The sequence below is a fragment of the Astatotilapia calliptera genome, chromosome 7 (assembly GCF_964374335.1).
Source record: "Astatotilapia calliptera chromosome 7, fAstCal68.1, whole genome shotgun sequence".
NCBI classification, from domain to species: domain Eukaryota; kingdom Metazoa; phylum Chordata; class Actinopteri; order Cichliformes; family Cichlidae; genus Astatotilapia; species Astatotilapia calliptera.
The window spans coordinates 51,723,141-51,744,961 of record NC_137428.1 but is presented as its reverse complement, the minus strand read 5'-3'; the positions used below and the strand labels follow the sequence as shown (position 1 = coordinate 51,744,961).

General features: G+C 44.0%; 1 protein-coding gene across 2 annotated transcripts in view; it reads right to left on the bottom strand.

Moving 5' to 3' along the window:
• Window positions 1-21,821, bottom strand: part of plxnb2b (plexin b2b) — a 145,737-nt gene that overhangs the window by 119,198 nt on the left and 4,718 nt on the right. The gene's annotated exons all lie outside the window — the stretch shown is intronic.

Genomic DNA, 21,821 nt, shown 5'->3' with positions numbered 1-21,821 from the left:
CGAATCACACTCCCGTGTCCCTGTGGGCTTACACCTGCAACAAAGGTGGTGATGGTGGGGTAGAGAGTCAGGGCTATAGAGGCCAGAGGGTGCAGCTCTCCCCCTCTTTCCCACACTACTGACTTGACAGCAACAGGTGTGGTGGCGAACAGACATGCAATTACCAAGTTGAGAATCTGCTCTTTGTGACAGAGACAACAACAAATAAGAGGTAGGATTGGAGTTCGAGGAGAGAAGGAGAGCGTAGTGTTAGAAGAAGAAAGAGGATACAGACAGACTACCCGGAGGTGAGAAAAAAGAAAGACAAAGAGAAAGAGAGATTTCCAGTTGTCTCTTTTCATTGGAAATCTCTCACCGGCAATGTGGGGGGGGAAAAGAAGATCAAAAACTAACACAGACAGTAACTATGACACACCTGTTGTTCTGCAGTGGAAATAAAAATTTACACACTTTGGTTGTCTGAAGAGGCATCGCATAAGTGTGCGCACAACACTGAGACAATTCAGAGAGGGTGGATGAGGCTTTCTGAGGTGCTTTGGGACAGGTTGTGCTCAATGAGCCCTGACAGAAAGACTGTTTGGTGTATGCGGGTGTGTTTGTGTTTGCCTGCATTACAAATGTGTACATCCACATGGGACCTCTGTTTGCATCAGCCTTGCAATGAAAACCACAGCAGTGCTACAGATTGGGTGGGGGCGGGACAGCAGCTTCATACACGTTCCCCTTCATTTTCTCTGTTTTCCCTCTCAGATTACGGGCCTTCGATCAGTCTAAAGTAATGTTTGTGAGCTTTGCCGCTTGTGTAGCAATAACTGCTGTCGGAGAGCTTGCATGCTTGGGTGGAGAGAAGATACTGGCCCTTTATTTAAAACAAGCCAAGGATAAAAGATCAATGGCCCAATTCAAGCCATGAATTGGAGGGAAAAGTTCACAAAACATAGTGGGAGATTACGAGCAGGAGATATATGCGTAGATAGAGGGGGAAGCGGAGAGTGAAGGGGCATCTAGCTCATCTGGGTGCTAGTGGCTTATTGATTGTTTGAGACACAGAGCTCCCAGCCATTCATCACCAACCACTCTCAGGCCCTTAGATAACTCCTATGATAGTGCCCTGCTGCTGAGCAGCTGCAACTGGCCACATCTATTATCCTTCAAAGTAAGCCCCCTAGCCTGGGAACAGGCATGGAGGGGCTGCTGGGTGACAGGCTGAAGGGAGGGCTGAAATGGAAATGGAGGAGGCCTGTGGTTAGGAGCATGTGGTTGAGGCTACGGTATACAAAAGCAGACGCTAAGGTTGAAGGGCCAGGGCTTTATGAAAAATGGTGCTCTGACAGCCACAGCAAAGACGAGAAACTGTCTGTTTTCACCAAGAGAAGAGGAGAAAAAAATGTGACAGCACTATTGTTTCCACTTCTTGGCCAAACAGTATTAGCAAAGCTGTTTTATAGCAGATAGTACACAAACCAACGAAGCGACAGGCAGCTCTAAAAACTGCTGAGTTGCTGTGTGTGTGTGTTTGTGTGTGTTGTGCGTGCAGGCAGACAGACAATTCCCAGATTGGGCAGGTGGGGATCAGCCATAATGAGCCATGCAGGGGGAGAAAAGTGGAACTGAGGGCAAAAAAAAGAAAAAAGAAAAAAAAAGGACGAAGGCCAAAGAGCAAGGGAGAAAGAGAGAGAGAGTGATGGAGACGGGCTCAGAGCCAGAGACAAGGCCCCAAAAGAGCAATTACAGGAGATCCAGAGAAGGTGTGGGCCCAGCCCGCAGGCATAGTTTCAAACGGCACAAAGCCCTGCCAGACATGTACTCACAAGGATTTACAAGCGTGCACACACACATTAATTTGCCTGCCTAAATTGAAGAAAAACTTGTTACAAGCAAACTAAACAGATGGACAAAATAGATGAGATGACGAATAAAACTCAAAATAGGAGGGAGGCAAGCGTGAGGTGGGAGGATTTTTAAACCGGGAGGGGCGGGGGTCATCTCGAGCCACACGTCACCGCGCCACATGTTTTCAATGCAACATTCTGCTCTGGTTGGTTGCAACCTGTTCCCTTAACAGCACGGCCTGAAAGCAAAGCTTAAAAACCCCAGGTCGGGTCACTGTGCGCAAAACTTTCCGGCTGATTGTGCTTTGTGCGGCGAGCGCGCTAAACAACACTGAAAAGTCTGGACAGCTTCACACCACGGTGCCTGTCACAGATACAAGTCCGAAATAGTTTCTGAAGGCAACCGTTTCTGCCTTCCCTCCTCCCCACCTCGCCCACCTCCACATCCACGGCTTAAAGGAGAACGACAAGTTGGAAAGAACAAGCGTGAATGATAGGAGAAAAAGAAGGAGAGAGAGATGTGCAAACAGATAAGGGGGAGGGGAAATTAAATTAAGAGAAAAGTTCTCGCGCAACGGCATGCACCATTGATTTCCTATTCTCTTGGAAACATTTAATGAGCTTAAATAGGAGCCTCATCTGACACTGCCACAGTGACTCGGAGGAGCCTCCCAGTGAGAGGAAATCTTTCAGCGGCTGTGACGGCTACCAGAGGGGGTGAAAGACGGAGACGAGACAAGGGAAGGAGGGGGGGGGGGGGGGGGGGGGGTTAATGCCAAAACAAGAGACATGAGCAAGACAGATGTTGGATCATACTCAGTAAATGGTCCAGCGATAGCATTGCTTGCCTAGTTCTCAATGAGGTGGGAAAAATGAAAAGAGATTACTGGAAGACAGCCAGATGTTAGAAGATGTCAAAGGTGCTCTACATTCAACCAGCCTGCCTAGTTATTAGGTGCTTACTCACATCAGACCCTCATAAGAACCTAACAAAAACATACTGACTGACAGCTTATGCACTACCTCATTACTTCCTTTACAACCTCCCAACAAGGTATTGATCAGATGCAGCTGTGTGGTAGCCACAGAGTTGCGTCTTCTTTGTCCTAGCCTCGATCCTCCCTGTATTGGCAGATCTTTAGTCACTTCACAGGGCTCAGTCCAGAGGTGATTCACTGCTCATGCCCCAATGTGAAGCATCAGTAGCTGTGTTATGATGCTGTCTGCTGGTGCTGCATCCAGCCACGTTTTAGCGTGAAATCATTATAATATGCACTATAACTCATGGTATAGTGCTGTGGTACATATGAGTGCGTATAAATCAAACTGTGTAAATCCAAACTTTGTTTTTATGTAAATATTAAGTATACTCTATAACTGCCTCAAGTCTTTGTGGCATGGGTTCAACAAGGTCCTGGAAACATTCCTTTCAGATTTCCATTTTTACACAACAGCATCGTGGAGCTGCTGTGGATGTGTCAGCCGTACATTCATCCTCGGCTCCAGCACATCCCAAAAGTGCTGTACTGGATTGAGATTTGATGAATGATGAGGACATTGGACTACAAGAACTCAATGTCATGTTCAAAAACAGAAAGTTGATATGATTTGAGCTTTGTACCATGGCATGTTATCCTGCTGGTACACTGTTGTCATAAAGGATTGAACATCATCAACAATTATACTCAATCATGCTGTGGCATTTAAGCAAACCTCAGTTGTTCCTAGGGGCCCTAAAGGTACACATACAAGGCAGGACGGATCTACGCTTTTATGTTGTTTATGTCAGTTTCTGAATCTCCCATCCGAGTGTCACATAGAAGTGCATACTCATCAGACCGGCTAACATTCTATTGCCCGGTTTTGATAAACCCGTACAAACTATAGTCTCAGTTTCCTGTTGTCACCCGATGTGCTCTTCTGCTGCTGTAGCCCTAACGCTTCAAGGTTCAACATGTTGAGCATACAGAGATACTCTTATGCATACTTTGGTTGTTACCTATCAGTTCAAAACAGTCTGCCCATTTTCCCTTGACCTCTGGCCTCAATGAAGCTTTTTTGCCATGAGAACTACTGCTCACTGGATATTTTCCCTTTTTGGACCATTTCATGTAAACCATCGAAATGGTTGTGTGGGAAAATCCCAGTATATCAGCAGTTTCTGATGTGCTCAGATCAGCCCATCTGGCACCAACAACCATGCCAACCCTATTCCGATGCTCAGTCTGAGCTTCAGCAGGTTGTCTTGACCATGTCTATATGCCAAGTTGCTGCCATATGATTTTTTAGATGTTTCCATTAACAAGCATTTGAACAAGTGTACTCAATAAAGTGGCTGGCAAAAGGATATTCATACTAAAGTACATCTGGCAGTGTACTGTGGTACATGACCTTCAGATAGGCACTTTGTACCTTTATCACCCAAGTATCTTGCAGGCTGCCAGGAATTACTTTGTAACTTTGGCAGTTAAAATTGCAAAATAATTCTCATCTTTCAGGAACTATTTGAATGTTCTCTCTACCCGAAAATGGTTGAGGAGTTATGGTAATGTGAAGCGCACATGGTAACATCTAGGCGGAGCTGATTTTTTGTTTTCTGAGTTCAGTCAGCAGTGCCTTGTGAAGCCTTTGTGCTACCGTGAAACGCAGAATGTCCCTTTAAAGCTCTTCTTCTCTTCTTTGCGAAACCATTTGGATTTTGTCTCTAGCAGAAACAGTAATGGAGTTACAGTGATTTAAAGAGCGCTTGTAAAATGGAACCGGCGCCGGGCTGATGGTCATTTAAAAAAAAGAAAAAGAAAAAGAAGAAGCGTTATCATGCAATGGGACACCAGAATTCATCCTGACCATTAACATGTTATCATAGGTTTCAAAATAAGGAGTTAAAAGGCTTATCACCAGAAAATGCATTAGAATACGTAAGGAATAAATTGATTAATAATCAAATATAATCTACAGACAATTTGTTCCAAGCCTAAATGGATTTTTTCTTGGTCTATAATTGAACCCAAGAGTTAATTTTTGTGTAAATGTCATGTAGGAAGGCTTTTCAGGAGTGTACTTCTGGTTGGTACAAAGCAGAGTTTAAGACAAATAATCTTTAATGTGCTTATAGTTACACAAACTTGTTCCTATTCAGTGTTTTTCTATTCACTGCAATAGCTCCGATTGATTAAGCATAAACAGCTTAGTGTTTTTACAGAAGCATCTGTTTTCTGGTACACAGTCCCTTACCAATCCACCTCAGCCAGATCAGTTCGTGACCCCATTTTTCTCCCCCAACTTTGACATAGCTACTGTTGGAGTAGCTGGTTTGTAACACCTCTGAGTATCTATCCAGACAGATGCACAGCACGCAGCAAAGCAGCCAGTGTGGGTGTTTTGCACAACTGGCAGCAGCGCTGAGGCCTTGTTTCACTGGGCTTTTATTTGTGACTTGAAACAGAAGTTGTCCTAAGAGACACCGTTTTTGTTTTGTTTTTTTTCAAATGAAACTTGGGCTGAAACAATCATATGATGCCCTGGTGATTAATTATGGCAAAAAAAGAAAAACAACCCACATGACAGCGACACTGTTTCTTTCTGTGGAATTCCAGAAATACGCAGGCGTTAACTCCCACACATACATACCAAGTGCAGGAAACTGGAAGTGACTAACGGCAACACAAGGGCAACAACTAAAAGAAGGCGTGTCTATAGCCTTTGACTGCCTTCTTGCTTCAATTTTTCGCTCAACTTAGTACCAGCAAGACTGAACCTTTCACCACCAGAAACTGTCTGAACTCTCTCAGGGATCCATAGGTCATCACGTATAGGACAGTGTAGATCACTCTCTAAATCATTTACACTGGTCTATATATAGCCTGCAGAGAAAAAGGTCATTATTGAAACAGAAAGCTATATTTCATAATTGCACTACCACGCTTCTATCCCCTCAGTGAAATTGGCTCTCCAGAATATTTTCTCTCTCACTCCTTTCCATCTCTCTTTATCTCCTCTCTTGTCTGTTAGAGAGGGCGATTTTGACAGGCTGACTGTCTCTCCTGATGCAATAACCACCCTCCATTTGTATCTAAGGAGGGTGCATTAACTAGACAGCGTAATCAGCCTGCACAGGAAAGGGAGCAAGCCTCACCAACTGACTGCTTTTTACCACTCTAAGCTATAACAGCTTGCCATTAGGCCACAATTAGCACCGCTCGCTTGGGGAAAAATAACCCCTCAAAAGACCTTCGGGCGGCAGGGCGGATGCGAGAAAAAGGACTTTCGTTCAAGTCCATTGTTGTGATAAACACTCAGGAGAGATAATCTTATTTGATCATGCTTGATGGTGAAGGCAGTGGGACTTTAAAAGATTTTTAAAAAGTGCCTTATAGTGCCGTGGGACAATGCCAGAGCTCAAACTGATACTACTGACGTGTTACAATGGAAGATTCAGACCGGAAAACGAAAAGGCTTATCGTCAGCCACTTCAGACAGTGCATAATTCCTCTGAAAAGTCAGCAGGTAAAAATGAAAGAAAAAGAAAAAAGAAACTTCTGACAGCACTGCCTTGAGATAAGTGCATTCACTTCCAAAACTGGGAGGCAAATGCCCGTGTGGCAAAGGTGCACTCCAGGTGAATGTGTTCAACCAGTGGAGGATACAGTCGCACAGGGCTGCAAAGGCTGCATTCAGTAGGTAAAAACACATTCTCTCCCTTGGGGTTTTTGGAACAATAAAGAGAAAATGTGTGTCCCTGTGGTCATTTGCGGCATGTTGGCAGTGGGCAGACAGAGATAAGAGTTTGGATCGGTGGAGGCTGACACGCTGTGATTATCCCCCGCTGCTAGAATTGACCGTCCATCAATCCAGACAACCAAGAGGACTGGGGCTAGCCGACTCAGTGGTTGCCCGAGACTCGATTTTTTTTATGATTCAATGACTCGCAGGGGGAAAAAAAAAAAAAAGTCAAATGTTTTTCAAATATGTTGTCATACTGAATCACTTTTTTTTATTGGGATTCAGATTCACAAATACTCATCAAGTGCCGCAGTCTCAGAGGTATAATTACTAGCACATATGCTCTCACACCAAGTCTTAACACGTACTTAGACTACCACCTGACTTTCTATGGCTTCCTCTCAAGTTCCTGTCTGCCTTCCTGTCTCTCTGACCGCCTCCTCCCATCGCCTCACGCTGCGTGTTCTGGACCTGAAACCAACTCCAAAACAACAGAGTGAGCCACGGGAGAGATGGAGGACGGAACCGAGCAACGAGAACGAGAGAGGCATGGAAAGAGGGTGTGTGTCAAGAACCACATTCTTTCTGCTGAGTGCCATCTGGAAGTGGAAAGGTAGATAAACAATGACGTGAGACGCATCCCATCTCCTTCCTAAAGCCCGAACAGACACATGCTCGCCACAATGCATGAGCGCCGCTGCCACCGATCCTGCGTCGCGTGCCAAGCATTGTCAGGGATTGGGTCTTATCAATCGTTGGCCAGATACTGAGCAGAAGCACAAGGCGAACAAAGGGAAAGGGAGAGAACAAAAAAAAAATGGAGGGGAAATGCAAGCCACAATGAGAAACACAAATGAGAACATGGCCGGCAGCCATCCGTCCACGCGGTCTGGACCGACTCTATTTAATCTGGTCAAGTCTGCCCCAAAATCAAAGCAATCTCCCTCAGTGAGCCGACATAGCAAGGAATCAGACAGCCAATCCCGCCCAAAAAGGAAGTTGGTGCGGTGCTGAATGAGGCAATATCAGACTATGCAGAATTGTGGTAGGAATGCAAACTATTACAGCTATAAAAGTCTTTGCTTTACTTAAAAAAAACAAAACAAAACAAAATCCCTCCATTTGCATTCACTCAACTTGCAAGTGGAGCTCCGGGGCAACGTTAGCTGCTGCTCCCTCTGCTTTTGAATTCGTCACCATATTTTTTTGCAGGCACCTTCTGGCATGCAATATATTACAGTAATAGTAGAAATCTTTATTATCCCTTATGGGGAACTTGCCCTTGTAGTAAGTCAGAGATAATAACAAAAACAATATACATACATTTCCAACACATAGAAGATGCAAACTGATGAAGAGCAACAGCTGGAGCAACAGCTGCAGGGATGCCCCCTGTGGGCGCTATGCCTCTTGGGACCACCCTGTCCTGTAAGAGTGCTTATCTTGACCCAAGTAAGACATACTAAGGCCACTGTGGGAATGACATTAAAAAAAGTGCTGGGATGAAGAGACCTTGACAGCTATCCCTCAGGAGGGAGGAGAAGCTGCACCTGCATGTGCCTCGGCTCTGCTCCGTTAAGTTTCTGTCTCTCCAGACTCTACTGTGAGTAGGAAAACAGTGTCCTCTGCCCGGTTTTGTTGGCATTATCGCTGGGGAAAGTAGATGGAAAGTGAAGAACTGGGAGGAGGGCTGACAAATAAGTCACATCAGGTAACATTCACAAAATTGAAGGGCTGGAGAGGGGTGTAAAGAAAAATGCATTAAGGGAAGAAAGGGTGTCTGTCGGTTCTTATTGATTCATCGGCAAAAGTCTCCAGTCCTGATTAGAAACCACTGTATTCAATAGTCGGAGAAAATAGCAAAGAAATGTTCTGTTTGCTCCCAAACACCACTTACACATTCTGACTGAGGAGACAGTGAAACACAATCTCTTGTTTTTCTTTGAGTTGGGAGACTTTTTTTTTTTTTTTTTACTGCAATGGCTCTGATCAAAAAAGCAGGAGGAGTGAGGAAGAGGAAGAAGCCTGAAAGAACTGAAAGGCCTGGAAATGTGGGTCAGAGACATAACATATTAATACAGTGACCAACCAGAAAAGAAAAACAATTTAGAAGAGAGGAAAATAGATGAAGACCGAAAGAGATCCAAAATATGCACAGCAGAGACAATTTCTGTTTCAACAAACCCTGGCATGCAGGGAAGAAAAAACAAAACAGGAACTTCTCTGCAAGCAGCTTCAGAAAATAAAAAGAATATAATCACTTTAAAGTTATTTGGCCAAATGATCCTTCAGCTGTATTAAGACCTTGATAAATGCCTACTGTCTGGGCTGTTATTAAACACCACAGAGACTGGTTGGTCCCTGTGCCAGCCAAAACTAATTAAAGCCAGGCAGATGTGTCTGGACAGTGGTGTACCACACACCTACAATGTAACACATTTGCACACTTGTAAGCACACTTATACAAGCATGCATGCGCACGTGCACAATATCTAAATAGGCTGTTAAATGTGTCTACCCTGTAATCATTTCCAGCTCATGAGACTGTCATCCAGCTAACTACACCAGGTGAACGCAAAGCAACCTTAGCTTCAATTTCCAATTTTGGCATGTTCGACTTCGGAAACTTTTTTTTCTCCCCTTTTTTGTCAGGCAGCGGCCAGAAAGAGAAAAAGCCCCCCCGTGCCTTATTACCTTCTCCGGCACCAGGCAAGACATTTTTTCTGTATTCCCTACCTTTTCTGCTGCAGGTGATGATGAGAGAGCTAACAGCAACCAATTAATCTTTCATAGTGCACGTGTTCTTGCTTTTGTTAGGTCTGCTCTATGAGTTGTATGAGACTGCAGCTGTACAATAGAAGGCTGGTGACGCTTTCATCCTTCTCCTCCTCCTCTTCCTCCTCTCCACTTTTCATTCTCATACTTTGTGAGCAAACAGCTGGGCTTATTTTATTTATTTTTTTCCTTGCAAAAGCTATCATTACAGCAGCCTACAGGCATAAGAGCTGCACTCCAAACTGCTGATGGAAGCCTGGCTAGCCGAGTCAGAGGTAGTGATGAGATTGCACTGGGGATGTGCGCTTGGGGAGGAGAGGGGACGAGAGCGGAGGAGGGAGGTTGTATTGGGCTAGGGTGGAGCCATTAGATGATAAACACACAGTGCACGAGTACACATACAGAAGCGCATGACATGAAGCGATGCAAGCACCTGCGTTTCATCTTCATTTAGGCTGTCGGTCTCATCCCCTTGTAATCAAACACACACACACACACACACACACACACACACACACACACACACGTGACTAATCACCCATCTGGAGCAGCCATTCGCAAGTCTGGATGACAAAGCGCCCATGCCCAAAAATATAGGTTAATGCCCTTCTCAACACAAGGCTTAGGCTGCATTACAACCAAACAGACAGGTTTAGGGAGGGGGTAGAGGTGGCTTATGACCTGGCTCAGACATGCATGGACAGGGGAGGAAGCAAGTGACATCACAGATAAGGGTGATCTACTTGGGCTAACTGCTAGCAGGCACACGGAGCTGACAAGCCCGTACGTGCACTTGATTTCAACAATAGCTCACAGAGTCAAGGGCAGGGAGAGGGCAGAGACAAAACAGTAGGAAAAACCATTTCAGTGTGACTAGGCAGGTTTGTGAAGTGAAAAATCCGTTGTGGCTTACTCGTAGGGCATTGCTGAACATCCCCCCATCCCTGTCATCGCTAAATATTAGCGTGTTAGCAGTGGCAGGTGTTAGCCATCCCCTCTCAGATCCATCCATGAGTTTGGGCTTATTCTCTGAATGCCTCAACCACTGTGGAAAGCCTTTTCCCCCAGCAGAGGCTGTCATGATCCAGGTAAGTCTCCTAGTTGTGTGAGGGGACTGATGCAACCAAAGCCAGGTTCAGAATGTGGGATAAGGTTGGATCAGAGCCAGGAGCCATTAGCAAGCAGTGTGTCTGACACAACGGGCAGAACCTGACATTTTCAAAGGCGTAGAAGGACTTGAACAGAGCCGTGGTGAGGAGTGCAAGGCAGCTGTTTCATTCAGGCCTGCTGATAACAACCCTCTGTCCAGATTGGCTAGTGCAAACGAAGTAAGGGGACCACAAGGCAGCACGAATACAAATCACTTCTTCGATAGTCTACACTGAGCTAAGCAAAAACTACTGAACTGGCATTCTCGCATTCATTTCTTAGCCGATCAAGCCTCTTGTGGTTCAACGTTTTCTGCAGGCAAGAATTTTAATGTCCCAGAATGCATTAAGACTAATATGCATCCTTACAAAGAAGCATGTGACAGTACGGTTAATAAGCAGAAAACTCTTTAGTTATCAGGGGGAGCCAGCAGTATGAACAGACAACGATCTCGCTAATGGCCCTAGCCATATCATTTACCATACAGCCCCTAGCAAGAAACACATAGACACAGGCTCTGGAGAAGGGACACTTTCATTACTCAAAAGATAACATCCTAACAATGACTTTTTTTTTTTGCTTACAACCCCCACTGACAATAAGTACACAATTAGCACATCAATTATGAGTGAGGAAAATAAAAACGCAGGTTATTTAATTCTCTTTTTCCACTCAGTGCTCAGATATAACTACCACACAAAGCTTGAGAGCAGTGTTACTAACAGATGGAGGAACAGGCACTTAACCCCAACAGCACAGACCTTTCATTCTGGTTTTTTTTTTTTTTTTTGCAAAATTCTTGCCAATAATGTTCGCATTTCAATTATAAATCAGCGGAACAAACAAGTGATTTAAAATCACTGGTGAGAAACCATCTGGCTTAGAGTGTTGCTTGATTTCAACAATCAGTCACAGATTCAAGTAGACTGTGCTCTGGCGGTATATACCTATTACACACTGACCATTGCAATCACAAAAAACAACAAGCCTTTACATCTGTGACTGAGGTTCACTCCCATTAAAAACCCATCACACCCACTACAACCATGCTACACTTACTGCGCGCAAAACCCATTGCTATAATTGGTTCCACTGCACCCTTTACCCACTCTGGACGGGGCCAACTGGCAAATTCAAACCACTCTGCAGTAACTGGAAAAGAACCATACCCTAGTTGTGTCTCAGAGACAATAAAGTGTGACAAACTGCTTCCAAACATGGGGAAGAACTGAAAATGCACAAATTGTTTCAGTCAGATAGGAAAGAAATAACAGACAAAACAGAAAAGAGAAGAGACGGGGAGAAGCTCCATTGCCTGCTACGGAAGGCAAACAGTGATGACGGTGTGACTGCGGGCCGACGGCATCCCTCCGGAGAAGAGTGCACACTCCATCAGACCGCAAAAACAGGCAAGAGGGTCGCAACCATTACCTCGGACAGAGATGAAGAGGAACCCCGGAGCCTGGCATTCTCAGACTCACAGGACAGCCGAGAGAATGTTTGTGTGAAGGTGTTTTAACAGCTAGAGAAAGCTAAACAGAAAGCAAGCAGGGCAGTTTGAATGTGATTGTGTAAGGAAAGTGTGACCGAATGACGTATGAATACATGCACGAGGGGTGGTGACTGTGTTCGATCAAGGCTCAGCTAGAGCTTGAGAGAGCATCTTGGAGATGTTTGTCATACCAGAGCGAGGAGCATGTCTGTACGAGGATGAAACTGAGAGAAAACGCTAGCAGGACCCCGAGGCTCTGAACACAAGCACGCTGCCTTCTCGCTAAAATAGAACGCACTCAAGACAGACTCGCTGACTCTCCCAAACTTGTGCTTTAAGGGAAGGAAAAAGCATAAAAACACTCATTAGTATTAAATAGTACAAGAAATTGCAAATGAGAGCAGAGCCGAGGACTGGAAGATATTTATTAAAAAACATGATTTATAAGCAAAAAGTAAGTAATTATCCTCAGCCAAACACAATAGAAGCTCACAATCAGTCATAATTGTTGCTTGGTGTGACATGACTGCAGATAAAGGAAAACTATAATTGATATTCTGAACTGAGTTTTCCTAATTAAAACACTGATTATTCTGGTAAACAGACAATGACAACCAGAGGCGTGGCACTGCCCTTTAGAGGAGGCACTTGCACGGCGCTAAACCCAAGTTCCTTCGAGGCCCTGATTTTTTTTGTTTTTTTGACAGTGCGCCGTTGTCCGGGGATTGGGGAACTTCATTGATATGTAAACACAAACACAAAAACGGGAGTGCAGTTTTTATACGACACAATCCCCTAACCGAGGACTTTTATTTGTTTTCTCCAATAAATGTCAAGTTTTATTAACATATTGACCCTGAGAGACAGAGAGCGAGAGAATGGGAAAAGAGACAGTGTGTGGACGACTGTGATGTTATTTATATATATAAAATAAAAAAAAACTTTAAAAAAAATGCTCCAAATCCTTACTAAATCCTTGTGTAGGAAAAGTTTAGGATTGAAGGGCTTGTGGATTACAAAGGTTGGACACTGAACAATAGGGGCTTACTTAGAGCTGGTACTGGGCAAATAGGGGAGGCAGTTGAGGACAGCACACTTAATGGAAGTGACAGTCAGCAGATACGCACTGGTCCCCTTCATCCGCAATTGCACGCACTCCCTCCTTTGGCAGACCAGAAAAGAGAAGGGAAAGAAAAAGAAAGAGAGACAGAAGAAAGAAAGAAAAACACCACCCCATCTACTGATTACATACAATACAGTGGGAGAGAGGTAGGTGAGGTGAGGGGGGTAGAGTGGGGTGAAGTGAATAGACAGAGTGCTGCCAGGGCCTACTTTTAGATAGCGTGGTTATCAGGAAGAGAAGGAGCGCCAGAAACAAAGAGGAAGTTTGCTGCTGTTGTTTTATCTGGAAGCACATTAAACTGAGAGGCACACAGGGGACGAGACAGTAAGAGTAAAGAGAGAGGCCATTCAGAGCGAGGGAAGAAAGTGTCTAAAAATCAGGCAACCTTCAGACACATCCCGTCCCGTCCCTCTAACTCAAAGCTACACACATGTGCACACTTTGCCCTTGGCTCAAAGTCATCCCTAGTTCATGGTCGCTGGCTTTGATAGGAGACGGGGCCCTGGAACGAGTTACTAACGACCCAGAAAGCTGCTCGTCGGGCTATTGGTGCAGCCTGATATGAAGCGAGAGAGGTCGTCACTGGGATGGAAACTCAATGTGGCCTTTGATAAAACACTCAAAGAAGGATATAAACAGAACTGGAATTAGGCAACCCATCAGGCCATGATGGAAAGTAGGCAAGATAGCGAGGGCCAGGCGATGGGAGCCGGGGGTAAATCCGTGCCCTTGTGGATTGCCCTTGACCCTGAGGCCTGCATTGAGAAACTGTTGAGCACAGCACCTGCCAGGTGTGGGCTTGGAGAAGGATGAGAGGCATGTCAATGAGAGGGTCCCCCCCTCCCGACTCCCCTGCTGCCAAACACAACACCCAGGCAGCCCGCTGGATCCAACTAATCAGAGAACTTAGCCGCTGACCTCTCCGCGGGCTCTATACCTTTTAATGAGATCCATGTCTTTGATTTGTCTAGCCGCCTGGAGAGAAAGACAGATCATGCATAAGCTCAGACAAACACACACACACACACACACATACAAACACATCAGCTTTGCTAACAGTTGGGCAGTTTCACATTGACACACAAAGACACAAGCGACGTTGAAATAATGAACGGTCTGTAATGCACTATGGCCAAGGGCTCTCGCGCGTGTGCGCCCATGCACAGAGGAAGCGGATACACAACGATGAACTAGAACAACCGCTGCCTGAGAACTAACGAAAGCCTGCCCAGCTAATCAGCACACACAGGAGCACACGGAACCACACAGACATAAGCCGAGCCCAGCTCAAGGACACGGCACCCACCTTGTTAAGGGAAGGCCAAGGGAGGTGCAGGTGAGATTGGATCCAGACATGCTTGCTCACAGATAGAATTGAATTATTGATCAGCCAACAGATTGTGTTATGAGGAATTCATGGATCCATGCTTGGCCTGCCCGGCTCCCCGAGGCTGAAAGACAGACTGTGTGTGGACTCACTATACATGTATACATTTGTGCATGTGTGCGGATGCGTGTGTGCTGGGCAAGCCTAGGGGGAGGAAGGCAGCCCTGGTCAAAGACCGAATTATTTTCCGTGGGCAGAGTGGGCAGTGTGAGCTCGCACTTAGACAAGACAGAGCAAACAGTGAATCGATCAAGCTGGCTGGGGTGATGCATACAGAAGGAAGGCCTCAATCCTTGCTGTGCCGAGAGGGCTTTAACTGCTCACACACTGAGTGGCTTTTTCATTGGCACTCAGGCAACAGCACAATCCTCAGCTCTTAATACTACCAATGGAAAGAGAGGAAATGGGATTTTTATTTGTCTGAGCACCAAGGGTGGTCTGCTGCTCCGAATAATACACTAAAATACAGGGTCTAGCTTAGGCTGTGCTCTGTTATCAGCATCAGAATTGGCCAACATGAGGTGCAAAAGGACTGTGTTCTATCACAAGGCTGTGGAGCAGGCATAAAATGAGGGACTGGACAGGGGTAGGATGTTTGGGGGTTTTTTGGTGGTGCATCTTTTTACAAAGCTTAAGCATCCTGAGTGTAAGAAATACACTTTTAATTATACCACATTTAATAATCTCACTGGTTTTCAGCGATGAGGACTCGTTTGTTTATATCTCATGTGAAGAACAGATGCATAGTTTGAACATGCTCAGGAGACACAATGTTTTGTTTTCTGTACATCTGAAGGTGGAAAGAGCCATAGTAACCCTGTGGGTACGTGACTTTGTTTTTTTCCATTACCAACTCTGTACTACTAATTAAACAAAGGACACAGAGGAATGCTCGATGACAGCTCACAGAAACAGGGAGTGGGAATGAAACAGAACAGAACCTGGGTAAAAATATAATAAGAAAAAAAAAAAACTGAGGCTAAGAGAGATGGAGAGACATGTCAACGGTTGTGCGCTGCTGATTTAAACAAGGACGGCTACAGAGCGATCCTTACTGAGATCTAGAGCGGTAGCTAAATGACTACTTGGGCCTGATCGCGGTAGCAGTCGGCACCAGTCTACAAATAAACAAGCGACCGCGACTCTTACACCCCACCTCACGTCCATCTGTTACAGGAATTTTACACTCTGCTCCTCCATATCCAAATGAAAGAGGACAGGAGTAAAAGGGGGGAAAAATCTTTCCTGGTGAGACTTGTGTGATTTGGGGAGCCAATCTGGCTGAATTTTTTTTGTAAACAGTGTGACTGCGGCTTGTTTTTGGAGAACGCACTAGAGAGCAGCATTAGGTTGTTTAAGTGTGTAACAAGGAAAGAGACAAGGGTCTTGGTAGTAAGGTTCTGTAACCCCAGCAGCAGATCTACTCTGGCTAATGACCGTAATTAAAGAACCCAGCTTCATTGAGGGACTTGACGTGGGATAAGCTCAGGAGGGATGTGGAATAGACGTAGTTACAGCAGATGGAAGTAACCACAGGACTGAGTTTAAAAACGCTCGGGCTGAACGTATCGGAGGCTGAGTGGTAGGTTAGTGTGTTATGAGGGCTTGTAAATATTTAGGCATTCTTACAAGGATATGTGGCTACCGCTCTCACCATCTACCATCACATGTCTGACTAACTGTATATTGCACAACAACAAATCAGGAAATGGATACCACTTCACGGGATATGCCGACACCAGCATAAAATAGCCAACAACATCCTTTTTTTTTTTTTTGGCTGAATAAGTTCCGGGGGGGGGGGGGGGCAAAACTGGGAAGTTTTGAGGCTGCCCAGATGAGTCAGTGAGGAATAATGCATGTCATCGTGGCTGCGTGAATAGGAGAGCGAGGCTGGGGGGCAAGCGAAGACACCCAAGACATAGAGCTATGATGACACTACCACAGATCTGCATTTCAGAAGACAGCTCCGAGCCCCAGGCAGGTTTGAAGCACCAGGATTAATAACCACGTGCACTACAGACACACCGACGAAGAGAAGACAATGAAGAGAGCTGAAAAAAACTACGATCCGACGGGAGGGGGAGAAAAGTTATGGAGAGCAAGAGAACAGATAGAGACTGCTAATAAAGAGAACTAAGAGAGATGAGGGTGTTAACAGGAAATTGTAAACGTGATCGCAGTGGGTACTTCTAAACTGATCCAACGTATGGGTCACGGTTGGCTGAATGTGGAACAACTGAGGTTCCTGTATACATTCACCAAACCGACGGGAGGTGATGGTATACAGAGCCAGTGGGGGGAGCGCATACTGCTGCAGGTCTGATTTTAGTCCACCAGAATGCCTCAATGTGACAAGGTCAAAACCAAGGTAAAGACCTGACTCATGGTGATGCGCTCTAAAAATCCAAACTATTTAAAAGAAAAGTTCTTTTTTTTTTTTTATTTGTTTTGCTGCTTGTATTCTACTCATCTTCCCCCCCCCCCCACAGAATTGCTTTGCTGCTGCACTGGGTAGCTAATTTCCCCAGGCAGATCAATAAAATTTCAAAAAAAAAGAAAAGAAAAAAGGATTACCTTAGAAAAATCACACCACAGACTATCACACACAGATTTGAATACCCAATGGTCACTACAAAAAAAAGAAAAATGTCAGTCTCTAAGGTTACAGCAGTATCTTTGGCAGCATTATTACCGCTGTTGCTGAGACCGCTACCACAGTAAAACGCTCTGTCAGTTTACAGATGAGAAGCAACAGAGCCAGTGGCATTTAACGAGATTCACAGCAACTTTCACAATTGCTGTATGAACAGATTTTAATAGGTCCCTCTTGGATCATAGGCAGCTGAAAGGCCAAGATACCCACCTCATTTAACAGAGACAAGGACATGATACTGACCAAAAAAGAATTTAATTTTCATAATACCATTTCAAAATGAAATGTAATAAAGGCAGATAACCTTGCTCCTACAGTATCCTCCATCACATCAGCCCTTTGTGAAAAAGGTTATGAATTTAGACCTAGACAGTGCAGAAGACGTATAGACATATATGCAATGGCCTGTATTTATGTAACGTTCTGGTGAGTATGCTACATTTTATAGGAAGATGCACAATGATATGTGGTCGCGCCATCATATTTTTTATTTTGTTCGTTTAGCACTATATCGTAATTTCAAACGACATAACCGCCAGCGGCAAGTAAGCGTTAAAGAAGGCCTGCAAGCTTCACACTAACAAGCACAGGTATTTGGAACATCTCCTCTTTCCATATTTTGACTGAAACAGACAACCGAGGGACAGACACCCAACCTCCAGCAGTGCTGCCACCCCCATGTCCACTTCCATCTGCCAGCAGGTTTTCAGCAGACGCCAGAGATAATAAGGGCAGCATATGGTTTCTCATACTATTTTAGTGCACATACCTTTGGATAAAATTTGGGAATTTATTCCACTATTGCATACTGATGTTTCTAAAATGTACAAACAAGAGTTGCTTGTGATCTGAAAAAACAGACAATAAAATGTGTATTTTTTATATATATATATATATATATATATATATATATATATATATATATATATATATATATATATATATATATATATATATATATATATATATATATATATATATAAATAAATTTTTTTATTTTTTCCTTCAAATACTTTTCATATTAAATCTATTAGTTTGGTATTAATGTCACTAGCTGGTGTTGCCAACACATTATGCAGTTGCGCATAATTGTAATAATGTTTTTTCTTAATGTGACAATATGACACATTCAACACACATACAGTTCCTAAATTCAATAATCACAGCTATTAATTAAAGTTATGAATTAAAATCAATTACGTTATCTGCATAATTGTTAGACTTCACTTTTTATGCAGGCTTATGTAACAATCCTCTTAGTTTGTGCGAGAGAGTGGTGTGCAGTGGATGCACCTTACTTTAAATGTGTTGTCAGAAAGGAAAACTAAGTGACAGCATTGAGCAACTATGGCTAGGACATAAACAACTAGCCACTTTTTTTCTTCTCAACACAGCACAACTCCTGGACCACTCCCTGGTCACCTACAGTTTGGATTCCTGTAAGACCATTCTCTCTGTTCCCTCCCAAAACAAAAAAAAGCTCTTTAATCGGCTCCAAACGGTACAGAGTCGACACCCACACCAAGTCTGCTGACCACGTCACACGTATTCTCATCCAGCTTCATTGCATCCCCATTACTCAAGTGTATCTGGATCAAGACTCTGCTTCTCACTTTTAAAGCTCTGAATGACTTGGGACCCTCGTATCTTTCAAGCGTCCTTCACCCTTATACCCCTTCCTGTGCCCTACACTCGGCTTCAGCTGCTCTCCTGACTCCTACTTGCTTGGAAATTATCACCACGGGTGCCAGAGCCCTTGTGCTGTACCTCGTCATTGGAAATTATTACCACTTCACCCTCATCAGCTTGATTCGTTGACACAGGTTCAAATCACAGCTCAGAACCCATCTGTTTTCATCAGCATATCAGCTACAGCCGTCTTGTTCTACAATCATGTTATTCCTTGATTTTAAATCTCTCGTTATTGATATATATATATATATATATATATATATGAGTACTATTTTTAAGCTATAAAGTGTATTACATTACTTTATCTAAGTAGCAACTTTTCCACTGTTGGTAACAAAAAATATGTTTTTAAACATATGCCCAATTTCAAATTCTTTTAAAGCCCCAATTCATTAAGAAGTCTGTGTATTTTTTTTAAAGGCTCTCCAGGTGGGTTCCTTAGATTCAGACGGATCATTCATCTCTTTAACAAAGTTACACTGGCACACACCATTCCTCTATGTCTTCCTCAGTTTGCCACATTACGGTCCCCCACGTCCCTCTCAGGTTGGTGTGACCTTCATCTGCAGCTGCTGCCAGTGCAGTGACCCCTTACGCATCTGACACCCACCGTTTCTGGCTGACACTCACATTCAGTTCTTCCTAATTAATCGCCCAGTGTACTTGATCAAAAAAACAAAAAAACAAAAAAAAAAAAAAGAGGGCCTGCACTCAACCATATTAACATAAACCAGCAGGACGTCATTTTAGCTGTAAAGCAGAGGTGATAATTAAAAATGATCTTGGCAGGAGGAAATTGGTCAGTTTGAGGATTAACTGTGAAATGACTCACTTGGATAAAAATGAATTGTAGTCTCTGGTGCCTCGGCTAGGATTAAATGGCACTCCACATAGAGTAACTCGGGCAGGAACAAAAAGTGCAGGGAAAATGCAGTACAGGTGGTATAAGTAGCTCTACATAGTTTTTATTAGTCAGAGGTTTCTGCAAACCTCTTTTAAACCTAGATCTCCTCGACAAAGATCTATCAATGGGCCGATAAATCCTGCACAGACGGCTCAATTTGTGCGGAATTAAGCATCGTCTCATCTTCGATGTGTTAAAAGTCTGAGAGATATGACTTGTCTTTTCATCGTAATGGCTAGGGAGGTGGGCCTTTCACGTTCCAGCTGACTGAAGCGGGCACGACTTAAAGTGTTTACTTTTTTCATAGCAATATGCACCAAAGCAAAAAATAAAAAATAAAAATGAAATTGCTGCTCACTTTTCTCCTGCCAATACAAAACCTGTGAAGTGAACACATTTGCTCAGATAAATCAAGGTGACCCACGAATCTCATCACTTGTGATAAATTTTCACATACCCTCCTCTGGGCTGTCAGGCAAAATGACTCAGTGGTTGTTAACCTTTGCCAGCGGCCTAAATAGGTGGGTTGGTTGACTTGCTTCCAGTAAGCAGGCACATCAGTAGCCTCTGTGATACTATGTGTCAGTTTCAACCAGTCAGCTCAGGTGCCACAGGGGAAGCTGGTGAGAGGAGGGAGAAACCGAGGCAAACATCTGTGTTCTCTATCCATCACCGAGTTCAGCCTTCATCCATGCGATGACGCCGACAGCCAATACCACACTCGTTCCCAAAAAACGCCCTTTGAACAGCAGTGCAGATCATGATTTCCTCTGGGCTAACTTTTTCAAGTGTTCGCTTAGCTCTGAATACATCATCATCATCACTCTTCTCCTCCTCTGCTCTCTCGCCCTCAAAAGAAGATGGGATATCTCAGTTCTTCTGCAGAACATCCTGAACAAAACCACTTAACTCAGTAATAAAAAGGAAGCTCCCTCCCTATGCAAATAATTTAGCTCCTTCAGGAATGCGAGTGTGTTTACAATATTCATCACATTCCTCTTATGCTCTGAGCACAGAGAGGGGAAAGAAGAGTCACAATGTTTAAAAGGTGGACTTGAGGACAGAGAAAGAGCAGAAAGGGCAGGAGTGGGGGGGAAACCAGTGAAAGTATGCAGCAGCACTGAGGAAAACATTTTCTCAAGAACCGACTGCATGGTATGTTCGGTTGTTGGCGTGGGCTAAAAGACAGCATGTGCTGACAAAGTGTCATGAATGTTATAGTGGTAAAAGTACACCCCACTGAGCTGTACATGACCACTTTATTTGTGAACTGCTCTGCAAGCAGACCAGCTTAAACCGTTGCAGGGAACTTTCTGTTGAGGGAGATGAGTGCTTTGTCTCGCCTTGGTTTCTTCCTCCACACAGCCCATCTCATAGCCTGCTGCTGAGGGAGTAGGGATGAAAATTACCACTGTCACACCTGGCAAGTTTGTTATGCTATTTTTAATTCTAAGTGGATGTGGCTGAGTCGCGAGGGTTTCATTTGAGTCGGAACGTCACATTGCTTTGGTATCGTGCTGATACAAAGCTGTGGAAAACATGATGGCATTAAAGATGCCACAGGTACTGGAGTACCTATAGATAAAAAGAACCCGTGAAATGACAGTGCATGCACACCAACAGGTGTGATGAGATCTGAAGTGATATATAGGGATTGATTTGGACAATCAGTGACATGGACAACCAAAAGCTAGAATGTAATGTTTCTGATCATCAAAAACATTAACAATAGTTAAATTAGTTAAATAATTGTTAAATCGTTAACTTTGATTTAGCACATTTTTTTAAAGTTTCGTTTTAGTTTAGCTACACCCAGGCCTGAATACAGTAAGACCTGTTGAATCAGGTCACCTGACGAAGTGAAGTAGGGTAAAAGATCTCCAACAGCATGCCACGATCTAAGGAAACAGCTGAGGAACAAAGTCTGTGACATCTATCAGTCTGATAAGGGTTACAAAGTCGGTTCTACGACTTTGGGACTTCAGTAGACCACTGTGATAGCCATTATCCACAAACAGTGAAAACTTGGAACACTGGTGAAACTTCATAGGAATGGCCAGCCTACCAAAATTACTCCAAGACTGCATCA